General features: G+C 35.3%; 1 pseudogene; it reads right to left on the bottom strand.

Moving 5' to 3' along the window:
- Window positions 1-10,296: 10,296 nt before the first annotated feature.
- Window positions 10,297-17,591, bottom strand: LOC132651124 (zinc finger protein 431-like; annotated as a pseudogene).
- Window positions 17,592-18,109: the final 518 nt, after the last annotated feature.

Raw genomic sequence — 18,109 nt, 5'->3', positions numbered from 1 at the left:
TATAGAAGTTTAGCCAGGAAACCTTAGGCAGCTCCTCAAAACAAGGCTGCAGCTGCATGGTCAGTACATATCATATATGAAAGTCAAGACTTGTTATTTTCTACAGCTAAAAGGTCACCTGGTGAAGGAGGCATTATTAGAGACAGGTTTACCTTGCTGACACACATCACAATTAACAACACAATCTCATAAAAATAGATACAAATGAGAATCAAACTAAGTCTATTAATATCTAACAATTTACTTGTTAGTATTCTTTTATTTAAAAGAACTTTCTTTTCTATCACTGCTCAGTTTATCAGCCACCTCTGTCTCCTGGTAAATGGGAGGATGGGGAAAAACAAATGGTTTAAACTTGATGTGTATTTTGAATATCTAAGAATGTTATTTAAGGAATGTAAAGCAACTATTAAATATCTGAGAAAGCGGTTTAAAGTACGTGAATATGATACTTGAAGATTTCAAAATTTCAGAGTTTTAAAATATTAATCAGTGTTTTTTTGATATGCTGTGGAAACCATCTTGAGAAAACACTGGCTTCTTTTAGTTACAGAATCAAACTTTTTAATATGCTTTCATTGCTGCTAAAGACATACTTCAGTTCTCATTGCGCTGAAATCTTATCTGTCATTTCATATACGGACAGAGAAAAGGCTGTTTATTTTTCATGATTTTAGCACAGAACCATCCTTTTTGGTCCCAAGGCTTTAGCTAGGCTGTAAAGCATGAGTCTAACCCAGATGTTTACAGACACTTGTTACCTGCTTTTCCTTCAGTGAAGATTGCAGTGTGTATTCCAAATGGTGATCATGTTAATATATTTAAAACATTCATATACCTTTGTAATTTTAAAACAATATACTTTAAGCTTCAAGGAATTGAGAATTGATCCAACTATTGGTGAAACACTCTAGATTAAGACTTCTGTCAATTAACAATTCAGTCTTTCTGCCTGTTGCCTACCTCTGATGATGGGCTCTTTTCTTTCTCTGATCATGCAACTTCTACCTCCTGCCGTAGGGTGCTACTGGACTATAGTTTCCCCATGTTGTGAAAGAATCCCTAAGAGTACTTAACTTGCAAAATTAATCAGGCATCTTGGTTAATTTTTTCTCTTCACGTAATCCATAAAACAATATCTACCAGGACTACAGGCTTCTATGTTTGTTTCCTGCTTATGGAGATTTGCATAGAATGATCCTTCCAGAAAGTATTTCTCAGTAAAGTACCATCCTAAGGCAAAGTTGTTGCTCAAGTGAACAATTATGCAAAGTATAGCATGAGTGGAAAAATAGGAAATGTGAAAAGTCAAAATGACTCCTCGACAATATCATGCATAAGCAACAAATAAACAAAAATAGACTAAGAGTGATAAATACTTCAGAAACACTTTTGAAAGCAAAGAGATGAATAACCCAAAGGAAGATGGAATAAAACAGTGAATTTTACTGGGCTTTACACATGAAGCAACAGTGCTCTGTATATCTTGGATGAGGGATCAAAAAGCAGCAGTACAAATAAAACACTCAGTACCAAAAAAAATGTAAACCTTAAGACAAAATTCAGATTCTGGAAGAGGAGAGGGACAAATGGAAATGTTGGAAATGGAAATCACTAAGACTCCAAGCACAACACAGGGCACTGTGTTTCCAGTAGAGCTAACTCTGCAGACGACAGAATATCTGGCATGAAGGATATGACTTGCAGAACATGGCATTATAATATCAGTGAGAAACAAATAAGTCATAAATATGACCACAATGTCCAAACCCTGAGACACTTTAAAGAGATTAAAGCATGTGGAACAGGAGATGATCAGATTTGTACTAAGGAAATGGGAATATTCAACTTCATTTTAGCAAAAATCTCCAAATGTGGGGAAAGAAACAGACATTCAAACAAAAGACATTTAGATGCCCAAATAGAGGTGAGCATCATGGAAAATTTTCTTGATATTAGAGTCAAAAATATAAAGCCTGACCATGGAATTACATCATTGAGCAGAAACAAATGTTTTCTCTCATATCTTCCTCAGTGGACATGTAAGGAAGAGAAATGGAAATGTTTGTAGATGTATCATGAAGAAAGATATTTTTACCTTTCTCTGTATCTAGTTCAATATTATCAACGAAATTACATGTGCCAAAGAAATTACTTGTAGCCACAACACCCATAGCACATTCAAACAAGTACTCACAGAAATATTTCCCAGAGTATACTTGGTTCTGTGTAAAAAATATCCAGGACTTTGATGGGTGATTCTACCAAGAGGTAAATGGGGATAAATGCACCTAGGATTATGTCTGACTTCATGTTGGTGTTGGGCTTCCAGTACTCAAAACAGCCATTGTAAATCATCTCCATTGATGCAAATGCAGATTTCAGCAATAGGAAGTGACAAAGCAAAGAAAAGGACATGTCAAGGTCCTCCCTAAACAGAGATAGAGACAGTATTCTGCTTCTAGGTTGATCCAAGGAGATTATTGGCTTAGGTCATAGAAGAGGCATAGACATCAATAGCATCAGAGAAGACTTTGTATGCTACAGCTGCTTTTACTGTTGCTTCAGGTTCTCAGTCTGTACATACTCAATGGTTCTCATGACAGGCAAGCACACAGACTGAAGAAGGATAGTCCAGAGAACTGAGGATAGTTCACGGTGTTGAAATCTTTTCTGTAACTGTACCCAGAGTGGCTCTGAATGTTCTGGTTTTCATGGTTCTATTTCTCTCTCATGTGTGTGCTGTGGGAATCCCATAGCCCTGGGGCTCTGCACCTGCATCCACGATGAGGGTGAAAACATGTTTGGTTCTTTCTTTCTTCCATAACCTGTGTGATTTCATCATGGTCCATGGTGACTCTTTGAGAGCACAATAGCATGAGACATAGTTGTAGGTCATCAAAATCAGTTTGCTTGTTTTGGATGGCTGTTATGAAAAGTAGTTTGAACAGGTGATTTAAAAACATAACTTTAGGGGCTGGAGAGATGGCTCAGTGGCTAAGAGCACTGTCTGCCCTTCCAAAGGACCTGGGTTCAATTCCCAGCACCCACATGGCAGCTCACAACTGTTCATGACCCCAAATTCCAAGGGATCTAACATCTTCACAGTAATGCACATAAAATAAAAATTAAATTATAAAAAAACATAGTTGTATTTCACAAAACTTCACTTTAAATATTCTGTAGAGTACTTTTTTAATATGGGGAATTGTTGGTGTCAGTCTCTTGTGTCTGACATTCAGAAGCTTTGTATTTATCTTGACTCTCTGATCTGTTGTCTTCTCCTAGCAGATATAATTATAAAGTTGTAAAAAAAAGAGTAAAGATATTATAGTGAAGTATAGATAATCATTTCCTATATCACCCTTTCATAGTACTAAGATTCTCAAGCCTTAATCTAACAATCTGTGTTCTGCTAATAGCACACTCTTGTACCAGTGACTCCACAGTTACATTTTGTAATAAATCACATTGTTGGGGTCTGAACCACCAAAATAATCCAAAAAGTCAAAGCAGTTCTGGAAAGCAATATCCTTATTTGATTTAGGCACAAAAACCTGACCAGTCAGAGATAAAAGCAGATTTGGGAACTAACTGATTCTCTGAACATTCATCTTATTTAAGCAGATGACAAAATCCTAGTGCATTCAGGCTGCTATTAATCAATTAAGGTCTAAGAACAGACTTTGGAGCTTAACTGAAACACTGAAGTGAATTTTTACAGCGTTTTTATAAGATGGAACTCCAAAGGAAAGGGATCAGGTTGGGCCAAAGGATTTCCAATCAAACTTTAACACAGAAGCTTTGAGCAAGGAAGTAAACGGTGACTGAGCCTTATCCAGGATACATGGTTTCTGGGTTCTTGACTCAGGTTTTGCAGTCGCATCCCCTTCTGGAATGCTGACCACAAATTCAGAATTGTACAAGAACAAAAAGGGGTAAAACTGCTCATAGTCAATTTACGTCATGACAGGCAACACCTTTACAACTCTTGTGCTGCAGTATAGATGATCAGCATCTTCCCTCTTAACATTACTTACCCGTTAACAGACAAACATGAAACACCTGAAGAAGAAGGTTAGGAATTGGTTCTGGAGCCTGGTAACATGAACTCAGTTTTGCTCCTTTCATCAAGAAGGAGGTTGTTCCTTAGATGGCTTGACTCTGGCAAACATCTCCTAACAACTGAAAAAGATAATACTTTACCTCTATACTTTTCCCGGTTTTCTGTAATACTGTTTATCATAAATATACTTGATATCATTTCATGGTACTATAATGCATTACTATTACTATAATACAATATATATAGCATAATACAAAGAAAATTTTTGTATGTTACTTATGTAAAAAACAGTGTATAAAAAAAATGACCATGAGTGTTAAAAGAGCAAAAAGTGTTTTCTGGGCGGTTTGAAGGGAGAAAAGCTAAAGAAATAGGACATATTTATAATTTTAATATACAAATAAATAAATGAGTAAATAATTAATTGTCTTTTATGTGTAATCTTACAAAATATTGTTTATCAGAATTTTTAATATATTTAATATATTTATAGGATACACATGTGTGTATATATATATATATATATATATATATACACACACACACACATGTATGATGAAGTCCCTCATCTTTTCTGGCTATTCATTCTGCTGGCTTAATTATTGAACAATTCCCTAAGCCTGGAGATGATGGCTGTAATGGCGACATCTATTTTTGCTTGAGTATTCTGAGCTCTCTCATTGTCTGCATATTGTCTCTGTGGGTCTCTGCATTTGTTCCCATCTGCTGTATGTGGAAGCATGTTTGATGATGGGTGAACAAGGCACAGTTCTATGATTATTGCAGAATGTCATTAGGTGTCATTTTATAGCTACATTCTTTTAGTATAAAAGTAGTATTTACCTTTTCCTTAGATTTTTTTGCTATCTAGTTTCAAGTTCTTGTCACCAAAACAGTAAGATGTATGAGTTCCATACAGAGAGACTTATTTCAAACCTGATATTGGCTGGTTAATCCCAAAACAATTGTACTAGCATATCTTGCAGGCAGGACACCATTAGAGTTCAATGTTATGTTTCTTCTTTGATTGACAGTGTGCAGAGTAGCATCCTGCATCAATGTTGCTAGCATGTAGATGTGAAGTTTCTATGTATGCACTGGATCGATTTCTCTATACTCAATGTGGCTGTTCCATTCATCATTAGGGCCTTCCAGTCAATTTTTGGAGAACAACCTATAGTCTTGACAAAATCCTGTATTGTTTGGGCCTTCCAATCAGACTCCTTTGGCCCAATCCTCAAGTACATATAGCAGGCCGCAGTATTGGAATCTTTATTTGGTGACAATTGATGTTTTATTTGAACTCTCTCATATGATTTTATTTAGGTCATCTTCAGATATGTATATATTTTAGGAAGCTTCTATTGTCTTAGGTCACTACACTACCGTTCAAATGGCATTTAATTTTTGATATCTCTCTGCATATTACCTTCCTTAATGTTCTCTTCCCTCCTTACTTCCAAATAAGTCTCCTTTTCTAACCCAACTTCCATCTATAACTACCTATTTTATTTCCCTTTCCTAAGGAGATCTATTTACCTCTTCTCAGAATTTATACCTTTATTCTGTTTCCATCCCTATGGATTTATGTACTGTAGCTTGCTTGTAATTTTTCAACTAACATTCACATGTTAGAAAATGCATGCCATAGTTGGGATTTTGAGTTTGGGTTACTATACTAAGAATGATTAATTTCAGTTTACTGGTAAATACTCATTTACTTGGAAATTCATAATTTCATTTTTTAGACAACTGAGGAATATTTCTTTGTATAACTCTACCACATTTTCTTTAATATTATGTGGATGGACATCTCTGTTGTTTTCAAGTTCTGGATGTGTTGATTAGAGCAGCCATAAACATATTTGAACAAATGTCTCCATGGTAGAATGAAGCATCCTTTGGATATATGTCCACAAAGTGTACAACTGAATTTTTGGCATAGAAAAATTCCCATATTGATGAGGAATAGGCACAAGGATGTTCTTCATTTGCACTTTGATTGACAATGTCTGAATGTTCCTCTTACTCTATATCTTTGCTGGCAAGAACTACAATTGTTATTATTTATCTTAACCATTCTGATTTTCTAGATATCTCAAAGTCCTCTTGATTTTCATTTCCATGATGACTAAGGATCTTGAGCATATCTTTACATGTTGCTCAGCCATTTGACTTTCTTCTGTTAAGAATTCACTATTTAAAATGGTATACATGTTTTACTTGGATTTTGTGTTTTCTTGATATTTAGTTTTTTCCTTTTCACATCTTAAAACATTTGGATATTAGCCCTTATTTTGATGTGTAGTTTCTAAAAACCTTTTACCTTTCTGTAGGCTCCACATTGTCACGGTGATGGTGTCCTTTGTTGTGCAGATTTTCATTTATATGCCTTATTTTAAAAATGTTTTCTTTATGCCTGTGCAAAAGTTGGAAAGATTTCCACTGCTCATGAGTAAGTAGGGTTAAGGTAGTAAAAACGACTCATCCTAAGAGAAGCAATCAATATATTCAGCGAAATCTCCATCAGAATCCAGACAATTCTTCCCTAACATTGAAAGGACAATTTTCAGCTTACATAGAAGCATGAACAAAGCATGATAGTTAAACAATCCTAAATAACACTGCTTGAAGGATCACTTATCCACAGAATTAAACTGAACTCCCGGAGTATAGTAGGAAAAACAGCATGGTATTGGCAGAGTCACAGATGATTGGTCAATGATAAAATTGAAGACCCAGGCATAAATTAAAATTTACAGAGAAATGAATAATTTTAATAATAAGAAATAAAAAAATACACAATGGAAAAAAGATGCCATCTTTAACAAAGTGGATATATGCATGTAAAATAATGCAAATAGATCTCTACTCATCACACTGCACAAAACTCACCACCAAATTGGTTAAAGACCTCAGTAAAATCATGATACAGTGAATGTGATGGATGTGAACATATATCAAAGAGCCTTGAAGTCACTCAATGAGAAAAAATAATATCTAAACACATTAGTATTTCTTCTAGTATTGAAATTCTCTTTTCCATGTCTTAGACTGAGTTGGTGAGGCTTATCTCTTGACTTTTTTTGACATCTTATATTTTTCTTTTCTAGGTTAATCTTAGTTTTCATTTATAGTGATTATTTTTCTACTATGATGCCTTGACCTGTTTTAAGCATTTTAGTTCACTGGTTGTTTGTTTTCACAGACTTCATTGAGTTTTATCTATACCCTCAGAAATACCCTTGAAAAAACTTATGTTTTGAAGTCATTGTCTTGTGCTGTATCTATACTGAATTTCTCAGGGTCGCCTCTAGTAGGGTTGCTGTGATTTGGAGAAGTAATATTATCTTGTGTGTTAATAATCCTGGTTTCACACTGGTGTCAAGGTATCTGGGTTTGAAATGATTGTGATTCAAGCTGTTGATTATCTGATTTTGATGTTTCATTTCTTCCCCTGTTTCACTTTCTGGATCTTAGGAAACATTATAGGCTGTGTGTTGTCTTGTAGAAAATTCTTCTGAGTTCTTGCCTGTATAGGCCATTAGGGATCCTAGGTAGAACCCATTTCTAGGTATTGGTGATTACACTAAAAAATAAAGATGGGTAGAAGGGAAAGCTGAGAGCATGCTCAAGATAAAAAAAAAATTGGTTCCATCACAGGTTTCAATTGTTTGGAGTAATAGTGGAGAACAAACCTCTGAAAGATGTGTGCTGTAGCACTGTCATTGAGACTGAAAAAGTTATAGTGGGGTAGGAACAAAGACTGTATGAGTCACTTGCCTGTACTCAGCTTTGATGTGAATACCAGTGTTCCCAAATAGAGCATTTTTACTTATTTGTCATTGATACAAACAAATGGAAGTGGTCTAGAAGAGAGGACTGAGTAAGAGAAAATCTGGGGCCACTATAGGATTTGGCACAGTTATAGGGAATGGATGGAGGATCAGAGGACAGGTGCCTGCAAATGTTGTGTTAGAGGTTTGGAGATGAGACTGAGGAATTTGGAATTGAAGATAGATAGTAGACTGAACCTTGCCTACCTGATATTTAGACTAGTATGGTCAGAGGATTCACAGCATGTCTTCAGAATGTAGAGCATATCTTCAGGTATGGTTGGCTGACACTAAGAAATGGGAACGGGCTAGAAGGAAGGCTGATAGAGGATAGGATAATGATATTATATTTGAAAAAATGGAAGAAATAATAAAAATAATAAACTATCATCATTTATGTATTAAAATTTTTTGAAGGTAGCAAAAATTCTAATTGAAAATTTTATCTAATATTTTTTGCCACTTTGTTGTAGAATTGAATCTTTTCCTACTGAGGTTTTACTGAAAGATGTTCATACATTCTCATTACTTTGTTTTGTGGTGTTTCCTTAGATTTAAAAATGATTAATATAGGATACCTTTTATTTGTATAGTTTACTATAATCACTTAGAACATTTAATTTCTTAGAGAATTGATATTCAGCCTCAGCAACATACATACAGGTAGTATTATACTAAACAAGCAGTTTATATTTCAGAATACATGTGTACATGATTCATGAAATAACAATTAGTGAAGAAAGAAACATAAATTTGAAGGTGGGCAGGGGGAGCATGTGGGAAAGCTTGTGGGGAGAAAAAAGAAGAGAGAAATATTGTGATACAATTATAGCCTCAAAATAAATTAATCTCCAAGAGAAAAAACAAATAAAAATAAAAAATAGATTATGGGCTAAGAAAGCACTGCAAAGGGAGAACCCACTAAATTGTTCTTCCAGCTCCTCATTTTTACAAACAGGAACTGTTTTTTTTCCTTTCATTTCTTTGAATAATTCAATATCATCAACTGCAAATATAAACAAAGAAATCGCTGTGAATTTTTGTTTCTGAGAAATGTTATGAACACAGTTTACTTGTTTAGGCATATCAACATTGAGATATGTCCAGGCATGTCTAGACCTCACTACCTAACATAACCATAGGCATTTTGTTTTTAAGTATCCATTTTGACCAGAAGGTAGAATAAAGTTCACATTCTCAGGTTCTGCCAGTCTGAGAGCTTGAATAGCCTTTTACTTACAATTCAGTACTTGTTAAACATTCTGCCTGAATTAATATATGCTCTACAAAAACAACAACAACAACAACAACAAAAACCCACAATACCCTTCTATCTTCTTTTCTCCCAGAATGATGGGGAATTGGAAAGTCCCCAAGCTTATATCCTAAATAATCAGCTTAAAATTCATTGTCTTACTAGATAGATACAATACACTTGGAACAAAATCAATTCTTCTATTTAGCTAGGAAAATGATGTAAATGCTACCCTTCCCTTGCTTCCCACCTGGTTATCTGGTTGTTTCCTGGTAAAAGTTTTTCTTATGATAGGCCCACCTTAGAAACAGACTGGTGTCACAATCTGGTTCCTGCATCCAGGCTGTGTCCTGACCAATCAGGTTTTGTTGATCATTCAATAAGCTACTTTGAGTTTGAGTCTGGCATTCAAGTGGTCAGGTTGTGGCTATTCCTGAACCCATAACATACTTCTAAAAATAAACTAACACATTAAAAAAATACAGCAATACATTCTCTTCTTTGCAAATGGGATTTATTATTCAAATTGTCCTTTTTTTCTCCATCTTTAGATGACAATGATTACAACTTGAAAAGAAGACAATGTATTTACATTATAATGTTTCAACCAATGTTATTTGAGAATCAATGAGATGGCTCAGTGGGAAGTGTCCATGGTGTGCAAACCTGGCAACATGATCTTTGATCACCATGAAGACAGGCTAAAATTACAACACACAAAGTTCTTCCAGTCTTCACATATGTGCCATTTGATTATTACAAACTGTAATAATCAAATACATATATACACACATACACAAATACACAAGAATTTCTTAAGATACATCTTATTCCTGTTCCAACATCTATCATCACTACATAATTCCATTAACAAGAAGTACTTCAAGAGGAAGTGCCAAATGGATCTCTAATGAGAACATGATGACTTGTGGAATGCCACATAATATAGACACATCCATAGAACCTCAAACTATGATGTGAAATATACAGAAGACTCATGATTATTTTACTTCATTATGTCTCTATCAGATAGATGAAAATGCAAAGGTTTCATTTACCATATTAAATATATTCACAGGGTTTCAGTGCAGTATGAATTCTTTCATGCTAATGAAGGCTATATAGATATATACAAAGGCTTAATCATTACAATCATTCATAGGGTTTCTCTCTAGTATTTGTATTTGATGTCTTTGGAGATGAGTGTTTTGTGAAAAGTCTTTATCATGTTGTTTACATTGATTGTGTTCCTCTTCAGTATGTGTTCATTTATGTATTTGAAGATAAGTATCTTCTGAAAAGCCTTTACCACACTGGTTACATTCTTAGGGTTTCTCTCTAGTATGTATCCTATTATGGTTTTGGAGGTGAAGGTGTCGTGAATACACTTTATCACATTGATTACATTTGTAGGGTTTCTCTCCAGTATGTGTTCTTCTATGGTTTTGGAGATGACAGTTTTGTGAAAAGACTTTACCACACTGGTTACATGTGTAGGGTTTCTCTCCAGTATGTGTTCTTTTATGTATTTGGAGACTACATTGATATGAAAAGGCTTTACCACAGTGGTTACATTCATAGGGTTTCTCTCCAGTATGTATTCTTTTATGTATTTGGAGATTACTGTGACGTGAAAAGAATTTACCACACTGGTTACATTCGTAGGTTTTTTTCTACAGTAGGTGTTCTTTTATCTCTTTGGATTTGACTCTTTCCTGAAATGGGTTTATTGCCTTGGTTACATGCATGGGGTTTCTCTCCAGTATGTGTTCTTTTGTGCATTTTGAGATGTCTAATTTCTGAAAAGGCTTTGCCACACTGGTTACATTCATAGGGTTTCTCTCCAGTATGGGTCCTTTCATGGTTTCGGAGCTGACTGCATCGTGAATAGGCTTTATCACAATGATTACATTTGTAGGGTTTCTCTCCAGTATGTTTTCTTTTATGGTTTTGGAGATGACAGTTTTGTGAAAACACTTTACCACACTGGTTACATGCATAAGGTTTCTCTCCAGTATGTGTTCTTTTATGTGTTTGTAGACTACTGTGATATAAGAAGTCTTTACCACAGTGGTTACATTTATAGGGTCTCTCTCCAGTATGTGTTCTTTTATGAATTTTCAGAATGCTGTGACGAGAAAAAACTTTGCCACACTGGTGACATTCATAGGGTTTCTCTCCAGTATGTGTTCTTTTATGTGTTTGGAGATTACCATGATGTGAAAAGGCTTTACTACACTGGTTACAGTCATAGGGTTTCTCTCCAGTATGTGTTCTTTTATGTATTCGGAGACTACTGTGAAAGGAAAAGGCTTTACCACATGTATTACATTCATAGGTCTTCTCTCCAGCATGTGTTCTTTTATGTCTTTGGAACTGACTGTCACCTGAAATGGCTTTACCACCTTGGTTATATTCAGAGGGTTTCTCTCCAGTATGTGTTTTTTCATGCCTGCAAAGACAATTGGTACATGTGTAAGCTTTTCCATATTCACTACATTAATAAAGCTTTTTGTCTGTATGAATTAATTTTATAATTTGATCTAATTGTAAAGAAAAACCAAAAATTATGGTTTTATCACTTTGTTCACATTCATAGTTTTCCCATTCATTATGATATTTTTTTGTGTCTCTGAAGATACTTGTGATGATAAGAGCATTAATTACATGGTTCGTATTATAGCATACACTTTCTATGAGGTTTTTTTATATATTTGATCAAGAAGTACTCAGAGGTTTATTATAATGATTGCATTAATATATTTTCCATAGAGTGACTCACATTAGTAAAGCGAACCAGGACAAACTGAAGAAATTTCATATTCCTAGTACTTACAGGGATTTTCCACAGTGTAAAATTGCAGATGTATTCCAAATGAAGTTGGAAAATAATTAATTGTACTAGTTTAATGTATTAGTAGTCCCAGACTTAGAGTTGATTGTGTACATGTGACACAGTTTATAATGTATATATTAACAATGAATTAACTAAAAATGAAGTATAGATTCACAGTGTTATCATTGCCCATTTTCTGTTGTTTAGATGTACTGGATATTTTAGAATGCACTGACCTATGCTGATGTATGTATACGTGAACTTTACTTGGGAATAGTATGCTTTGCTGGATTTGCTCCAAAAGTCTCCACAAGCATGTGATGCTTGAGACCTAAAAGAACCTCTCTCCTATAGGTTGAACACTGATTTTTTTTCATTTTAATAACAATTTAATCATTATTAACTAATTAATAATTAATAATAAAGTAACTGTAATCTTGTATCACATATCAAAAGTGTATTCAAAGTGGGGACTGCTACATTTCTTCAGACTGTTCTCAGAGAGAAAAAATATGTTGCTTCTTTCAGTATCCCTATGCTCACATGGCTTGCAACTATTTTGACAAATAATTACCTATTAAAAGAAAAATAACAAGTCAAATATTACCACATTTATGCAGTTTGATATTTTGCACCTCATGGACATGTGGAATAGGGATTAAGGTTTCTCTACAACATCCTGACTTATAAAATGTCCCTATCACTAAATGAGTATATGAATGAGTAACACCAGCTTTAGTATGTACTATTGCTTATTAGAAGATTATTGGACATATACTATCACCTATTCAATGCATATTCATTGCAATGTTCGTGTGGTATGAAAAGATACAGATTTGGAGTTCTACAGCATAGGTCTGATGTGCCTATGATTCAGATGGTTGAAATCTGTTAATGGATTATTTCCTTGTCTTTCTTAGAAGAATGCTTTACAAAGAAAAATCAGATACCTGACATTGAGGTATTTGGATTTGTGAGAATGTAATAATCATCAATAAACTTGAAATATTGCTTTTTTACACTGTTGCTTTTCATTAAAACTTCTGGGACACATTAACATTTCTTCAGAGGCACTCTGAAAACTCATATTCACATCAGCTTGCACATGAAAATTACCCTCTAAGGCTTCCAGAAAGTTGACAACATTCTGCAATAGTATGGTGTTCCCAATTGTAACCTAAAATGTGTACCAGAAAATAAATGATCAACTATTAGAAATTCCACAAATTTTAAGTTTCTATTTTCTATGAATTGTAGAATGATGCCTGATTTATTCAGCTTATTCTTCCTTCATTACACTTAAAATTACAGAACGCCAATAACCACAATATCATCATCAGAAACAGTTGTCTCATTGTTTTAGAAAGTGAAAGTAAATTCATAGTCCTACCAATAACAAACAGGTTCCTGTAGGTCTCCAGCATCACATCTTTGTAGAGATTCTTCTGGGAAGGATCCAGCAAAGCCGACTCTTCCTGAGTGAAGTTCACATGCATATCATCATAGATCAATGCATCCTGAAATATTCCATACATGCAAACAACAGAAAGTACCATAGTGACATCACTTTAAATGTATAGTTTATGGAAAATATATTCATAAAATTCTGATGCTTCCCCTAATTATTTTCTTACATAAAAGTACTAATGTAATCTCTAAGTCATTTTAGAAGGAAACTGATTAATGAGGTCCATCTTTTAATTTTCTGCAGCCTCAGAATAGGATATTTCCTGGCAAGAGAAATGCTAATTCACAGAAAAAAGAGAGAGACACAACAAACAGAAAAAGAAGTACTGAGCAAACATCAAAGAAATTGTATGAACAATTAATAAATTTATGGGCATGCTGAGAGTGTTGTCTCATGCATTTAATCCTAGCACTCTAAAGGCAGAGACAGAGCTGGATTCCAGCCTGGTTGTGTTATGTGCTCTAGGACAGGTACACATACATTTTAAGGCCCTGTCTCCCCTGTAAAAATCACTGTAATAATAAAAAAAACAACTAAAAAACTCAGAGCATTTGTCCCTATAAAGAATTATACATCCACTCCAGTTCTGTATTCATCTTCTAAAAACCTGAAGGGTCCCAGAATAAACCATAATATTAGTAACATCTTCCTAAAAGGAAATGCATGTTTAAACAGTTATGAATGGACAAATGAAATATTAGCAATGAAAGTGTTGATCATACAAAAGCAACAGAAGGCAAAACGAATAGGTCAGCAGTGAAGAGCTCCTGCTGTTCTTGCAAATAATTGAGCACAATTTCCAGTATTTACATGAAGCTTACAACTATCCATTTTATTTGAACTTCAGGAGCTCTGAAATTATCTTCTGAGTACTGTGAGGACTACTTCTAACTACTGTGAGGCACACATGAGATTATATATTCATGCATACAGGTAAAATACTCATATTCATTTAAAATCTTCAAAACAAACAGATAGGTTGGAAGAATGTCATGCACCTGGAATGTAATGATTCTGAAGACTCAGGAAGTATTAATGAGGTAAACATAGGCCATCCTAAGAAATAGAATATATTTTACCAAATTTAATAATTCAAATGTGGATGTGGATGGAAATCAAAACAGTGGCATATGCTTGACATGTACAGAAACCCACATTCCAGGATCATCAGCAAACAATGTTAAAACAAGAAAAAAAAAACATGCCTATTGTGACACATTTAATTGCTACACTCTGGAGCCAGAGTCAGGGGGAGCTTGAAGGTCAAGGTTAAGGTCAAGAAATAATTAAATTTATTTATTATGTATACAATGTTCTGTGTATATGTACACCTGAATGCTAGAGAAGGGTGCCAGATCTCATTATAGATGATTTTAAACCACCACGTGTGTTCTGGGAATAGAACTCAAAACGTCTGGAAGAGTAGCTTATCCTTTGAGCCATATCTACAGCCCTATTGATCGTTTTTGAGACACAGTCCCCATTCCCTAGAGCTTTCTCCATAAATGGAGGTCACCAGAAAGGTGGGTTATGGCACTGCAGTTCCTCATGCACCCCTTATGATTGCAGGCAAATCCAGAACCACTGAAGTCCATAATGAAAACAATGATAAATTCTATTTTTTTCTTTTTTTAATTTTTTAATATTTTAAAATTTATTACAATTTATTCACTTTTCATCCCATCTGTATCCCCCTCTCTTGTTCCCCTGCAATCTTGGCCTCCCTCCCTCTTCTCCTCATGCCCCTCCCCCAGTCCACTGATAGGAGAGATCCTCCTCCCCCTCCATCTGACCCTGAGTATCTTTTCTTTATGTTTTTAATTTTTTTTAATAAATTACAGTTCATTCACTTCGTATCACATCTGTAGACCCCTCCCTCATCTTCTCAGCAATTAAAAACAAGGAAATCATAAAATTTTAGACAAATGGTGGGAACTAGAAAAGATCATCCTGAGTGAGGTAGCTCAGAAGCAGAAAGACATACATGGTATATACTCATTTATAAATGGTTACTAGACTATAATATAGGATAAACATACTAAACTCTGTACAGTTAAAGAAGCTAAGGAAGAAGGAGGAACCTGGGTAGGATGGTCAATCCTCACTCAGAAAGACAAATGGGATGGAAATTGCAATAGTGAGAAAACAGGAGCCTATAACAGAAGGCCTTAGAAAGGCTCTACCCAACAAGGCATCAAAGCAGATGCTTAAATTCTGACTTCATGCACAAGATGTGAAATCTACCATATCTAATAGCATAATACCATGCACACTTGAGACACGTCTGCAGTTTAGAAACTCATTGTATATCCTGGGATTGATTTCTTTAAGGTACCTCATTGTGTCTGCTATTAGTGGAAAGGTTAAAGGATGCAAACCAACTGTTTTTAAAGTATGATCAACATTTCTTCCTTCACACCAGTTTCTAACATATGTGTAAAATTTATCAGGAAAAAAATATTTTAGAAAGCAATGTTGAAAACTTCTACAAATTTGACCTTTATTTTCTAACCCGTCTTCCCACTACACACAAAACTAGTACAATAGTGTGGACAATGATATTATAAGCATCAGAACTTCCTATGGCCAAAGTAGCAGAGCCTACCCCTCCAAAGGAATCCACAGCCAGGTATGTTCAAAGGCCAAGGGCCTCTGTTCTGGAAACTAGGTATGTGAAAAGACCCACAGTCTGGTTCATAGTCTATCCCAGTCACAAGAGGTTGAGCTCTGACAGCTCAGCAGACCTGCTCCTGCTGGTGTTGGCACAGGAAATCCATAATCCTCCAAGGCATGGCTGTGTCTAACCCACATCTTGCTAGAGGAAAAACCACAGCAAAATACTAGAAATATCCTATATTCTACCTCCCAATGATACTCTGTTCTGATTGTGAAGTCTTGTCAGGGTCCATCACTAGCTTGGAGCAGACATTTGAGCCTCAGGACTATAGCAGCTCTTCTACTGGATTATTAGAGATCAAATGGCTCAGAGGGATGGCACAGGCCTTCTCAGCACTGCCTTTCCATGGTAGGGGCAGACAGAGCCATAAACTGTTAAATTTTTATTTTTAGTAAAACCTTACACTGTCCTAGGGAACATGTTCACCTTATAAGGCACAGGGTCTTTATGTGCAAATTTCATTACACTCTCAATGTCAATTGAAGTCATTTCTACCTCACAGCTAAGGAATCCAGCAACAAACCTTCAGTCATATTCAAACATGAACAACAAATGAAGGCAAAATGTGATGACTATGAATTTAAAACTTTAAATAATGGTAAATGGGAGGTGAATGAAAAATAAAAATGGAAATACTTTTCCTAAGTATGATGGAGTAGAAATATTATTATATATAAAACAGAGAGCATACCCAGGCTGTCACATCAGGGAGAGTCTAGAGTTGACATGACCCTGAGCCATGTTAGGAAACAGAAGAGAGAAGTAGGAGGGAGCCAGAACAAGAGTCTAGGACAGTAAATGATAAATTAAAAAAAAACAAACAGGTAAGCAACATGGTTGAATTACATAGATAAGGGCAAATGGGAGAAAGACTGCACAAATCATTACCCTGCAACATGTAGGGAATGAGGGATTCTGGGAGAACCTGGTAGGCAGATCTGCTTTTTTTAAATAGTCACCTCAGCCTCAAAAACAAACAAACAAACAAAACAAAACAAAACTAGGGATTGAGATTTAACAGTGGGAAGAAATTAGAAGACTGAAATGATTTAACTATACTCTCAGAAATCACTTTTAAATGTTGAGAAAGGCTTTATGGCCCAGTATTATCCAGAGGTAGACATATGCACAAGAGTACACCAAGTGTGACAGACACATTTTCTCTCAGACTATACATTTTTAGACAGGAAAAAATAACATTCCTGTTAGGCACTGCCACACCACCTTTTCAAGATCTTCTGTGTTGGTTGAACGAATGCAACTACAATAATTTTATTTCTAGAGATAAGTTCAGGTCCATATCCAGATTCTTTATTTGCCTGGTGTTTGAACCCAAAACATGACCAGGTTAGACTTCAGTGATTATCTACAATTGATTTCCTGCTTACCCACTGCTAATGCCAGCTACCATCAAAGCAGAAAAGCTCTCACCTTCTTCCTCCTCCTCATCCATTCCTCATTGACCAGTCATGGCCCAGCCTGGACAGTTTCAAGACTCACTGGGCAGCAGAGGCAAGATTAGGAATTCAAAACAATTCTCAAATAAAAATCATGAGAGAAGCCTGAGCTACAGACTATATTGCTCTAAATAGAAATAATCAATGCACTATGTGTCATGTTAGCTACTGAGGTCTGTAACCTGAAACACTCAGCTACAGCCAATGGTGTGTGCCTTATATTCTTTATGTATCCTAATTATGTCAATAAGGATTGCTCATATCTCCAGTGTATTAAAGAACAGTCCCTTAATTGGAAATTCAGTATTCATTGGTTCAACCTAACCTCCCTAAATTGTATATACACTAATCTTGTCTGTCTTCATTTATATGCTTGAATTAATACATGCTGGATAATTCCAAAATCCCTCACCTTACCTCCATTAGGGTTTTCTTCACAATGGTGGTGACAGCCACTGAATCACTTAAACTTTTGTCTGTGAGCTAGCTACTGTCTACCCAGTTTCACTCTGCA

This window comes from Meriones unguiculatus, assembly GCF_030254825.1.
Source record: "Meriones unguiculatus strain TT.TT164.6M chromosome 13 unlocalized genomic scaffold, Bangor_MerUng_6.1 Chr13_unordered_Scaffold_40, whole genome shotgun sequence".
Classification (NCBI taxonomy): domain Eukaryota; kingdom Metazoa; phylum Chordata; class Mammalia; order Rodentia; family Muridae; genus Meriones; species Meriones unguiculatus.
This window is presented reverse-complemented; position numbering and strand designations above follow the sequence as displayed.